The sequence below is a fragment of the Chenopodium quinoa genome, unplaced genomic scaffold, assembly GCF_001683475.1.
Source record: "Chenopodium quinoa cultivar QQ74 unplaced genomic scaffold, ASM168347v1, whole genome shotgun sequence".
NCBI lineage: Eukaryota > Viridiplantae > Streptophyta > Magnoliopsida > Caryophyllales > Amaranthaceae > Chenopodium > Chenopodium quinoa.
In genome coordinates, this window is record NW_018744210.1 from 56,171 (window position 1) to 69,929 (window position 13,759).

The 13,759-nt window shown below is 39.0% G+C and overlaps 1 long non-coding RNA gene across 1 annotated transcript; it reads right to left on the reverse strand.

The window, feature by feature from the left end:
• Positions 1 to 1,678: 1,678 nt before the first annotated feature.
• Positions 1,679 to 3,923, reverse strand: LOC110694053. The gene is made up of 3 exons (XR_002505719.1): positions 3,717 to 3,923; positions 2,060 to 2,303; positions 1,679 to 1,877 (listed from the first exon to the last, which is right to left on the reverse strand). It is a non-coding gene; the product is annotated as an uncharacterized LOC110694053 (long non-coding RNA).
• Positions 3,924 to 13,759: the final 9,836 nt, after the last annotated feature.

Genomic DNA, 13,759 nt, shown 5'->3' on the forward strand with positions numbered 1-13,759 from the left:
ATTTATTAATATTCAGCTGTTATAATTTTTACTCATTGATTATTAAAAATATTTTCAGTCAAAGTTTTGCATTGGCATGGTGTACAAGGATAATGTTCCACTTAAACATTGTAGGGTCCCACTGAAACAAATTAGGGTATGACTATATATATAGGGTGAATTGCATGGTAACACTTACACAATGAAGGATCCACTAAAACATTGGTTCCACTAAAATAATGTAGTGTGATGAAGGGTAGAACTCTTTTATTATGTTTGCAGGGTTATACTTGTACAATGAAGGGTTCTACTACTAAAATAATGTAGGGTTCTAATGAAACAATGAAGGGTATAATTCTTTGATTATGTTTAGAGTACATTTAATTATTGTACCCATTAGCAAGTGTGATATGATTATGTTTTTGTGGGTAAGAAGTTAAAACTAGTAAATATCTTAAGAATATTGATATAGTTTGTATTAAACATGGAAAATAAAAATATCTTAAGGATATTGAGAGAAGGAACAAACATGTTATTTGTGTTTGGACACATCAAGCTTGATATGAAAATCTGTTAGATTAGATTTTACAAGTAATTATCTATTGATCTATTTTGTTGATTGGAATATTAAAGATTTACGTTAATTACAAAGTTCATGAAAAAAAAATGTTAAACTTGAAGATATTGAACATTATTCATTTGGTATTGTTGATTATTTTTTGGTTTTGGATCAACTTAAAAAGGAATGAAGGGTACAAATCTATACCCTAAATTAGAAGGGTTCCACTAAAGTATAGGAAGGTTCCTTTGAAACAACCAAGGGTACAACTCTTTACACTTAATTGGAAGGGATCCACTAAATTATCATAAGGGTTCTCCTGTTTAGACTATAAATTGAAGGGATCCACTAAATTATTGGAGGGTTCTACTGAAACACTGTAAGGTTCTATTGAAACAATGAAGGGTGCAACTCCTTATATTGAATTAGAAGGGTTCCATTAGATTAAAGTAAGGTTCTACTAAAAACACCATAGGGTTCCATTGAAACAGTCAAGGGTACAACTGTATAGACTGCTTTAGATGCGGTTTCTAGCTAAGCGGTCTCTTGGCAAAGAGACTACTTTATTAGAGGCCTTCTCCAAAATAAAAAAATAAGAACTGAGACTGCTTGTTTAAGATAGACAATCCCATTTTTTAGAAAACTAAGACTGCCTAATTATGATAAGGAGTCAATTTTTTCAGAAAATGGAGGCCGCCTAATTAAGATAGGCAATTTCTTTTAGAAAGTTGGGATAGCCTATTTAACTTAACGAGTCTTTTTGGTCTCAACTTTGCTGATTTAATCTAAATTTTGCAAAAATTAAATTATTTAATAAAAAAAAAACACAATTCATCCTTATAATTTAATTAACATTTATACATGTAATATATACTCCCTCCGTTTTTTAAATACTTGCTTCATTTCTCCATGCGCGGAGTTTTAGGAGAAATTAGAGAAAGTAATAAAATATGGAGATAGTGGGGTTGGTGGAAGAATAAAAAATTATAGAAAGCAAAAGTAGTGGAGAGAATTGGAGGAGAAAGAATATATGTTGGGACCACTAGGTGAGAGAAATTGATTAAATATTGTAAAAGCTTTCCAAATAAGGAAATGGAGCAAGTATTTAAAAACGACCGCAAATGAAAAGTGGAACAAGTATTTAAAAACGGAGGGAGTCATATTTAGATTACATAGATTTATACTTCTAAAATTCATCTCCTCCAAACCCTTCCCTTTTCCCATTTCAACAACCCTTTTCAACTTGTGCTCACTGGCAACCCCCTTCCAATTTTAGCAGCCCCTTCACCTTATGCTCATCGATGTCTCCCTTCTAATGTACATGGACTTTAGAGCTAGGCTGCAAAAAGCATCAGACAAAAAAAATTAAAACTAATAGCACAATAAGATGATCTAAATGCATTATTCATTGACACATTATCACTCGTCTACATTAACCAAGAAAGAATCATTCAAATTACAACAAACTAATTTAATTAATAAATCTTAAGAACTGAGAAAAGACAATAAATAAGAGAATACCTTCCTAGAAAGCACATCGACATAACATGAGAAATGGTATCTTGTGTAAATATCATTGGCATATTCGTCTTGAACTAGAGAAGGCTCCAGCTTTTCCACGGCATAATCATACTTATAAATAGGTTCTTGTTCAACAGTCCAGCCATGCTGCTTCTCAAATTATTCTCTTTCAAAATGGAGCACTTTCACAGCATATGCCACACCACTTGTTAATGGTTGTTCGAAAGCAGTTCTTTCAATGTATCTTGCACAAGTTTTATGTTCAATATTCACCTTAGTTAGGAACTAATTGTCTAATACTAGCCATAAACTATAATAGCATACTATCATACTTAACCTAAATGAACAAAGACCATATCCAGATTAACAAAGAAGAAACAAATATAAAAGCTCTAAGGCAGTGTGAGCTATTCCACAACCACAAAACAAACTCTTTAGGATGATCTATCCCACTCACCTGCATAGTTCAATTTTTTTTTTTCATCATTTACTAATCTGTTAACTTTGAAATATACGAGAATTTGTATTCATTCTATCTATTCATCTAGGCTACCCAAGTGAAAAGCTTTCCCTTCCAAGTCCATCTTAGTATCTAACTACTTAATACCAACAATTTCAGATAGAATCCGACACAAACAAACACAAAATCCAAAGGCCATTAGCTCTGCTGACAGCAGAAGTACAATTTCAGACCCATCAAAAATATTATTTTCAGGAAGCATAATATACTGCAAAAATTCTCAATAATTTGCCCACATTCATGATAAATACACTCATAATTCCTAATTTCCTACTCATAACACAATCATTTAGGGAAAAAACTGAGTCAGAGATGCAAGGAATTACAAAATCATCAAATATTAGTAATAAATTATAATTCATTGAAATCTACACCTGATCAATAGCAGATGGATACTTTCCATGATGAAAAGTGGAAATTAATATGGATCTAACTTGAATATGATTCATAACATTAAATTGATCTTGTAACATCCTAGCCCTTTCATCACACATACTAGCAAGTCTTTCTTTTCTTTTTTCAACAGCATATGAACTCATGAACCAAAAAACCCCAAAACAAAATATGATCCAAAATACCATCTCAAAACCCCTGTTAATCTCAGCTTAGTACAATGAATACATACCTACAAACCCTGCAGAAATTTTCGACTACCCATATAAAAATAATATAAAATAATCCCCAAATCAAACTAAAAAAATTTAAAGCAACCACGCTACAGAAAGGTCTAAGATCTCTTAGCTATATCTGCATTGGCTATCAATCGTTCATTCAGTTAAGTTGATAATTCTCAAACAAGGCACCATACATTATCACTACCTTCACATCAAGAATCAGATAATAGAACAATCTTAGCAATGCCAAACAAGAAACTCTCAAATTTGTATGACATTCAAAAAAAAAAAAAAAAAAAAAAAGCGCTTCTCTTGAAATTAAAAGAAATGAGATTTCCAAAATCTGATTTAGCATAATAAAAAATTAACTGTGAAAATCAAATCAAAAGTTTAGCGATGCTAAGGTTTGCAATTTTTTATAAAACCTAACTCGATTTTGGGGATAATTTATATTGCGTTAGAATCATAAAATTGTAAAAATTTCTTAAACCCTAAATTATAAATTCAATAACACTTTACTTACCTCAATTCGACGCCTACTATGCTCCAATCTTCAACATAAAACGGAGCGATTATGCGAGCGAGTTAGTGATTTTCCAGATCTCCAAAGGCTAGAGGAAGAGATAGACGATGGAGGGAGAGAGAGACTAAGACAGGAAGATGCAGGAGAGAGAGAGAGCACTTGAGTGGAATTAATCAAATGGAATGGAACACTATACGATATACGAGTACAAAGTTAAAATTCTATACAATCCGTCCCAAATACGAAGATAGAAATACAATAAAAAAGCCTAACGGGGTACTGTTTCACTGACAAAATGCTAAACGGGTACTGAGGTGGAATTCCACTCACCAATTCAAAAATTCAGCAAATTTACATCCTTGCCCCTCGTTATGCATTTCTTCGTGCATAAAGAAACTGCATTTGGACAACCTCTACAACAACTATATGGTTTGTAAAAAAGAATGTACTCGCTCGAATTTAAAATACTTGCTCCATTCCTCCATGCGCGGAATTTTAGGAGAAATTAGAAAAGTAATAAACTATATGAAGGAAGCGGGATAAGGGGGAAGAATAAAAAATTATAAAAAGCAAAAGTGATTTAGAGAAATAGAGGAGAGATAATATGAAATATATAAAATATGATTTATGTTGGATTCACTAGGTGAGAGAAATAAATTAAGTATTGTAAAAGATTTTCAAATAAGAAAATAGAGCAAGTATTTAAAAACAACTAGAAAAGGAAAGTGGAGCAAATATTTAAAAACGGAGGGAGTATAAAAGAAGCATTATGAATTTATGATTGATTCTCTCTTACAAATGAAATTGATCATTCCCTATGTCCTTTTATTAAAGCCCACTATTCCTTTTTATGGAAAATCACAATTAAAGTCCCATTGATAGAATTATCCTCATTTTTTAGTAAGTGATTTTTTTACAATTTTAACCTCATTCTCCTAATTTAATCCCTAAATTATTCTCATTTTTTATACTGAGTTTTTGTGCCATATATTTTTGGCGTTTATTAATCCAACAACATATGTTCTCTCTCCTTCTTCTTCTTCTTCTTCTTCTTCTTCTTCTTCTTCTTCTTCTTCTTCTTCTTTCTAGATACTTCTTCTTCTATTTGGGATTTATTAACCTCTTTTTTCTTTTTCTCTCACTTGTTATTTGATGCACTTAATGTACTTTGATAATTCCATTCACATGGTTTAAGGAATTTACAAAAACCTTAACTCCCGTGAAAAATGAGAAATGAGACTCTAATAAAAGGACGGAGGGTGTATTTTTTTTTTTTTAGAAAAATAATCATAGATATTTATTATGATAATAAGAATTTAGGTCACATTAGTTTATACTTACCATGCATATGATAATTTTTTATGAATAAAAACAAGAATTTAGCTATAGTGGTTTATATGTACCACACATGGTAATTTTATCTCAAAAAAAAAAAATTTAGAGCTAATGGTAGTTGAACCGCTGACTAAAGAGTACATTAACCTCATCAACTTATTCTAACCACCAAGACATACAGAGATACTCATGCATGATTATAATTGCATCTCTAAATTTAATATAAATGTACTCTTAAACTTAAAGTTAAAAATGCCTGTAGAGCTTGGGTAGGTGCCTCAGTTGCCCCCTTGCTCAGCGACGAGCCTGTGAGCTTGTATGAGTGTACCTTCCTAAAAGATGATGGTATGAGGGATGTTTCTCTGGACGATAAAAAACATACGCCAAACTAATTATAATTGAGTAATATAAAAAACATTTCATATACAGATAAAAATGTATGAGGTATCAATAATTATCTGTAGACATCTACTTTTGGTCCCCTATCCCGACCGAAGGTGTACTGTTATGACAATAAATAATTCCATCTTGTGCTGGATTGGAGTTAGGAATGCCAATGGACTACATATTGAAGCCTAAACACATAAAACAGGCAGACTAGCTCAACCCAAACGAAATGAACTAAAAAATCTCAATAATACTAAGCCCGGTAAAAAAGTAGGCCTAACCCAAAATTTAAACCTAAGTTCAAACGGATTTAGAGTGCCCATGTTAAAATTTAGGGTTTCCATAGGAAAATCCGTGCGCAACTCATGAAGTCACGCTCGACAGCCGCGTGCAATTTATACAGTTGTGTGTAGCAGCCCAGCGCAACCGTTAGTGTCACGCTTGCGAAGATTTAGAATTTCTGAAATATACTAAATCGAATCTTACCATACAGCCACGCGCAAGATTAGATGTCACGCTAGCCTAAGCACCGCAACTCCCCTACTTGCGCGCGGAAGCCACGCACAACTTCTAGAGTTTTGTGCGCCATTTGCTACGACAAAATATCCGAAATCCTAATCTTAACCATTCCCTATAAATAGAGTTTTAATATGAGCGGTTTGACACTACCCATTTTAGTTCATCCTTATGGTGGAGATTCCTGAATACGAAGGTGAATTCATGCAATAATCATACCCTCTTGTCTCAAACACTCACCTCTTCTATAGTTCGTTCTTACGGTGGAGGTTTCCAAACAAGAAGGTGCCCATTTGCTTTCTAAACGAAGATCTAGCAAGGAAAAGTGGATAATAAATAAGCCACCTCAAAAACCCTACCGCAGCAATTTTCATGGTTAAAAAATAACACGTAAATCGAGATATTTTTCGACACACAAAATGGGGCATTTGGAAAATTGTCGGGAACTACCCCCTAATAGGTCATTTTGTCAACAATTACTCACTTAAATTTTAATAAATAAAAAAATACCCATAAATTTAAAAAAGTTTGAGTAGCACTACTCATTTTAGTTTTCAATCAACAAAATCCCGAAAGTGTGGTCCAATTTTATTTTTTTCCTCCAAAAAGTAAGCCTAAACCTCGTACACAACGATTCAACCTAAAAACACAAAATTTTCAAAATTTCACCAATTGAAGAAAGGGAAAGTAATTGTGCTTTTAATTAAGATATATCATATATGTAATTATAGGCGTCATTCGAAGCGCACCTACGTTAAGCATCTGTGAATATGCTTGGTACTCATAGGAAGTGGGAATTTACGTTATACAGTTAGGGACACAATTAGGGACAAAACAAAGTAGGGAGCCGTCAATAAGTTTTTAAGGAACTTATAAACCGTTCACGGATCATTAAAGGCAACCACGAATAAGGGACAACAAAAGGCAACAACGATTAACCCGTGAAGGTTATACCCCATTCATAATCCATGAGATTACTAACTCCATATGGTTTGGAACCACGAAAGGAGGATCGAGAATGATAGTACGAAGTGAGTCATGGAGTCACATTCGCCCGTATTGGCCTCTACTCGATTCTTATAGTGAAAAGTATTATTCCTGCGATCTCAAAGGCATGCAATCAAAGATTCAATTTGCTCCAAACTATTATTAGGCTAAATTGGTTGAATATTAATGCAACATATAATTCTAAAATATTGTGATCACTTTAATTAAACAGCAAGATTAAAAAGGAACCTAAACCGGTTGTCCAAATTATCTTAATAGGCATTATTTTCAATTACATATTCCCTTTGAACATGCAATATGGTGATCAACAATAAAAAAAATAGAATAAACGTCAACATTGGAAGCAATTTAACAATAAATTGTTAGTCAAATCAAATAATAATAAACCTAAGGAAAATTTGTCAATTACTACCGGGTATTAAAGCCACTTTGAAAATTACTACCGCGAAATAAAAGACTTGTGACTTACTACCGTAAAAAAATTTTAAAAAAATTATTTTACTACCAACCTCCACTTTAAGTCCTTAATGACGTCAAACCAAACCCATTGTTAAACAATTTAACCACCAAAAAAATGAAAAATAAAAATAATCTAACCCATGGTTAACTAACCCCCCTAACTAACTTAACCAAACCTCCCTGTAGGAAATATTTCAAGCATCCCACACTTGAGCCCCACTGTTATCATACACTTAAGCATGATGGCGTCCAAAGGGAAGAAAGCTAGAGTAAAATTAAAGAGTCACCAACAAGTTTTAGGAACATGTAAACCATTTATAGAGTGAAGGTTACACCCCTTCACAATCCATGAGATCGCTAACTCCATAGTGGTCTGGAACCATTATGACTGGATATCCGGGGATGAAGGTACAAATTCAACCTAAAAGAGATTGAACATGCCCTAAAAATAGGCATCTACTTTATTCTTCTCATATTCATGTGCACTTTCTGACTAACATACAATCAATATATTAATCCTAAACCCGTTTAACTATGTTGGTTGAATATTAATGCACAAACAAAACTATTATTGGCGATCACTTGAATTATAATCATATTAGTCTAAACAAGATTATTAATTATCTTATTAAGCGTGATTACAAGTACAAATTCTCTTTAAACATGTATAAAAAGCGTGATCAAGCAATAAAAATAATAATATATATCAAGCAACAATAATAACAACAAATCATCATCACAATAATAATATTCTCAAAGCGTAATAATAATAGCAAGATCCTAGGTGATTAGGGGATTTTTATCCACCAATCGCCGTCTGACAAGTGGACCAACCAGGTTCCTCCATGTGTCCTTCACGTGGGCCAATAGGAGCCTGCCACGTGTCAGTCACAGATATGTCCTCTACGGACCAATTGAGACACGCCACGTGTCCACCCATGCCAAATGGGAAAACCGGCCACCAAGGCCCAATCCTGTTATGAGGCCCAGTCAGCCCTAGGTTTACCCTAAACCTAGAGACTGGCACGCTTCTCGAGGATATAAATACCTCTCTTAATCCTCATTAAGAAGAGAGAGAACTCGAATAACAGAGATTACATACATTAAACACTCTCACCTAGAGAGACCGAATCACTTTAAATTCCGCACTTATTACTCCTCAAACAAGTACTAACTTGACCGTTGGAGGCGGAGCTCCTACCACAAGGAGTCTTCGTTGTTTTGCAGGTACAGGCGTCCGGTTCCAGTCTCGGTGTTGTAACTCTCCCGCAGGACATCAGAAAACCCCGAAACATTTTGGCGCCGTCTGTGGGGAGAGTACTTCTGAGATGGCATCCACGTTTGTACCGACTCCTGAAGAGAGGCGTCCCCTAGACGACCCTCAAGTTCAGTCGGACCACGATTCTGAGAATGAATTTGAAGTTGAAACTCACACAGCTTCAGACGGGACCCTAAGGGCCCGACGTACCCGTCCTACCGGAAGGAGGGAGCGGGAACATCTTCAAACAGGAAGCGAGCCAGCAGGCGCACCGCCTGTTCGGCAGCAGCCGACTAATGGATCTGCTCCCATTACCAGGAACGAACTCATGACCTTCATGAGGGAATTCAAGGGAGAAATTCAAGAGTTGCTTAATAAGAAGCCTGTTCCGGCCAAGGAACAGTCGGCTAGGAAACCTTCCACCTCAGGCAAGAGGAAGCCGGTTCAAGGGCGAGAGGGAACTCCTCATCCTAAATCCAGGAAGTGGGAGCCGCCTGCCCTTGACCTCACAAAATACCGTTTCCCTACTCCAAGAAATAGGAAACCTGTTCGTCACATTCAGGCGGACGGGTCGAAGAAAACATACACAGACGCTCGTCTGCTGTTAGAACAGAAGAAGAGTGACCGACTGTCAGAGTCGGCCTCTACTTCTAATTTTCAAGAAAGTTTACGAAATACCTCGATGAGGCATACTCGGTCGTACCATGAGAGTCAGACAGGCGGCACCTCCCGTCAGTCCGGCTTTCATAGCGACCAGGCGGTACCAAACTTACCGTTTGTACCGCAACAACAGTATTTCTTGCAGCCACCTCCATTTGGTGGACCTGCAGCAAAAAATGTCCAACCTATGGACTGGCAGCTACGGTTGCTTAGACTTGGTGAACAGCCGTCGGCCTTCTCCAAGGAAATTACTGAAGCCGCTCAGCCGGCCAAGGTAAAAAATGTCTTAGTAGGCGCCTATGACGGCACTACTAACCCAGAAGACCATCTGATGGCTTTCACCAACCTGATGTACCTTCAAGGGTTGGATGATCCCACCTGGTGCAAGTGTTTCCCAGCGACTCTCAAAGGAATTGCACAGCAACGGTTCGGCAACCTGCCGACTGGTTGTGTAAACAATTTCAGGACGCTTGCTTACTTATTCACCTCCAACTTCGCCATGAACATTCCTGCGAAGAAGACGACCCTTGATTTGGGAACAATTCAGCAGGGTGAGAAGGAGGGGCTTCGATCCTACATCAGGCGGTTTAACCTGATGAGAATACAGATTCAAGGGTTACCGGATGAGGTAGCTTATACTGACTTTTTTAGGGGTCTCAAGGATGGGTCGACCTTCAAATTTGATTTGGTCCGAAAGAGGGTGGCGACTCTTCAAGAGGCTTTGATTGAAGCAGAAGCCTATATACAGGCGACTGATCTTTGCAATACAAAACAGTCGGACTGGACAAGGTCTGACAAAAGAGAGGGACGACAGAAGCAGTCGTCCAACAAAGATGAGAAGAGAAAAGAGGTCTGGGTAGCTGATTCCTCTAAGCAGCCGTCCCAGAAAAAGAAAAAAGAATTCAAACCATACTCCCCAAAGTATGTGTTTAACAAGGACAGCCAAGCTATCCTAAAAGAAATCAAGGGACGGATCTCAATTGAGAAGCCGGTCCCCATGAAAGGTTTAGCAAGCAATAGGAACCAAGAAAAATTCTGTGATTATCATGAAGATGTTGGTCATCACACCAAAGAATGCATCAGCCTCATACGGTATCTGGACCGCCTGGCTGAGCAAGGTAATCTTGACTCTTTTGTCAAGAAATCCACGGGGAACACTTCCTCGAAAAAACAGTCGGCCAAGAAGAATCAACAGGCCGACAGCTCAGATACGGATGATGCAGTCGTCTACACCATTGCAGGCGGCTTCTCAGGAGGCGGCCCCACTATTAGGGGCAACAAAGACCATATCAGGCGGTTAGATATAAATTCCGTTCACCAAGAACGGCCCTCCAAATATTCATTTCCTGAGATTGTCATCACCGAAGAGGATCTAGGAGGGGTAAGAGGGCCGCATGACGACCCCATTGTTATTGAATGTAAAGTGGCCAACCAAAGAGTTGGCCGGATTCTCATAGATACCGGAAGTTCTTCAGATCTCATCAGTAGCAAATGTCTGTCGAAGCTCAAATATCAGGCTGACACTATATACCCGGTATCCCACCCTTTAGTAGGGTTTGGAGGAGGAGTCGTCCACCCTAAAGGACGAGTAGATCTACCCATCCGCCTGGGTGAAAAAGGGGAAGGACGACACATGGTAGTCCGGTTCCTGGTGGTAGAAGAACTCTCGGCCTACAACATGATTCTGGGACGACCAACCCTGAATAATTCCAAGGCTGTAATTATCCCATCTCTTATGTTGCTCAAGTTTGAGAGGGACAATGGAACAGTCGGCTCCCTAAAGGGAGATCAGAAGATGGCCCGAGAGTGTTATCTCTCGGATATCAAGCCCACTGCTATGGCCGCTGGGTCAGGTGGTGGAAAAGCAGACCTTGATAATGTCAAGGAGAATGCGCCTGTGCAAAAAGACGGCGAGAAGAGAAAAACTAACTACCAATTTATCGCCTGAGAATGACTAGATCATACAACAAAAAGGTACACAGGCGTCCACTCAAAGTGGGGGACTTTGTACTTAGAAAAATGGAAGCTGTTGGTAGGGCTAACGAGTCTGGCAAGCTAACTCCCAACTGGGAAGGCCCCTACCGAACATATGAAGAGGTTAGAGACGGTACCTACCGTCTGGAAACACCAGACGGCCAGCCGTTACCTCGAACTTGGAACATAGATAATCTTGAGAAATATTTCTTTTGAAAAAAAAATGTAGTCAAGGACTACTATTCAATTTTGTATTAAGAGGGGCATGCCAACTGACCAACAGTCGGCTACTCTCCATTTTTATATTCATTTTTATTAAAAGAGGGGCATGCCAACTGACCAACAGTCGGCTACTCTCCATTGAGTATTTTACTCATATCTTCAAAGAGGCATGCCGCCTGTACCTTTACAGTCGGCTACTCTTCATCGAGTATTTTGCTCCTTTAAAGGGTCATGCCGCCTGTACCTTTATGGTCGGCTACCCTCACATAATACAGACCAGGTGTCAAGCCAACTGATCAAAATATAAAAATTCAATTCGACCTGTCCCAACATTATAGCAGGCGTCCGACGGCATCCATCCGGATGAAATTCGTCGCAGAGAGCAGCTCCCTTTTGGGTGGAACATTGCTCTATAAACTAATTACACGGCACCTATACGACTGTCCCCAAGGGCAACCACGTAGCCGTTTCTGAGACAAGGATAACTCTATCACTAACCAAACCAGTGGTAGCAGTTGACATCTGAGTCGGATGACTCCCTGTATTACTTGGGATAAATTCAGGGGGTACCTCTTGAGTTAATAGCCAACAAACATTGGCGAACCAAGGGAATCAGCCGGCCTCCGCCGCCTGATACCTCTACTACTCAATCTAGAATAAGGACGACTGAGTAACACCAACGTTAACTCAGTCACCCTCCCAAACTTGGTATGGAACCTAAAAAGTTTGAATAGACCACCTGTTTTTTGGCAAACAAGGGCATTAAAACTACTATTCCTACTAGGTTTCCCTTCGAGTTAATAGCCAACAAACATTGGCGAATAAAGGGGAACAACCGGTACCCACCGCTTGATACCTCTACTACTCGATCCCTCGGCGACTAGGACCGCCTGCCTAAAGGTAATCCAGTCATAGACTGCCTACAAGTCTAGCCTACAAAATACAAGAAAATCCTTTCTTACTTGGTTAATTTTACAAATAAAAGGACCGCCTGCCTAAAGGCAATCCAGTCTTTTAAACGGGACCAAAACCGATTGAATAAATGGCCGACTGATTGCCCAGCTTGGAACAGACAACCAGTCGTCCAGGGGCATAGGCGGACCATCCGTACCTGTCTACAATCGGCCATGCAAAACAGTCGATATAGTGTACAATGCAATATCAAATATTCAACACTTAGACAAATTTCAAGCAAAAAATGATTTCATTAATGAAGATAAAAATATTCAGAACCCCGGCCCCCTGGCCGGGTAAATACAAGCAAACGGCACGCAGGCCGTGAAAGAATACAAAAGCTTAATGGGGCAAGTCTTCAACATTAGCAGCGTCCGCCTGGTCAGCCCTCCTCTTGCTAGACTCGGCCTTAGCTGCATCCTTCTTCGATGCCTTGTCCCCAAGTGGCACAAGCGCCACTATCGGCTGCTCATCCCCAGCCAAAGCCTCCTCCAACTCCTCGTTCTCAGCAGCCTTCATTATATGTTTCAGAACACTGGCGGTACGTTTTTTCCCACAAGGCAAAGTCGGCATTGGGGAAGAGGCGGCTCCAGGTCATGCGCTGGATCTTGGAAGAGTCTTCCATCATCTCTCGGACGAGCTCTCTTTTCTCTTGCTCAGCCTTCTCCGAGAGCTCTTCAGTTAGACTCTTCTCCTGGGTCACCAGGCGTTCCTTTACGTTAGCCAAGGATTTCTCCATGGCCTCGTATGACAGCATCTTTTGGCGGAGAGGTTTAAGCTCGGCCTGGAGATTGGAGACGGTCGCCTCCAGCTCGCTGTTCCTCTTCTGGGCCGCCTCTAACTCAGCCCGGATAGCGGCGGCAGCCTGCGCCTGATAGTAAAGAATATCAATTGTCAGAGGCGGCCATAGCTTTTGCAGCCTTTACCTCTTTGTTTTTCCGATCAAGCGGCTTGCGAAGGCCGTTCACTCGGAGCAGGGCCTAAGTAAAGAGAAAACAGGCGTCAGTTTCTAAACAAGATAACAGGCGTCCTGGAATTCAAATACTCAAAAAATGCTAAGTATACCTCAGCAAGGACCCCTGCAATCCCATCAAGGTCAAGGGTGCCGACACCCCTGACCGCCTCCCTTTCAGATGGAGGAACTGCTTTGATCATGGACTTGGCTACCTCTACCAAGTCAGGCTCCTGAGGGCCGGCTGCATCAAGCGTAAAAAAGCAAGTTAGACCTAGTCAAGAAAGAAGCAAGTGTAAGAGCTTTTACAAGAAATTG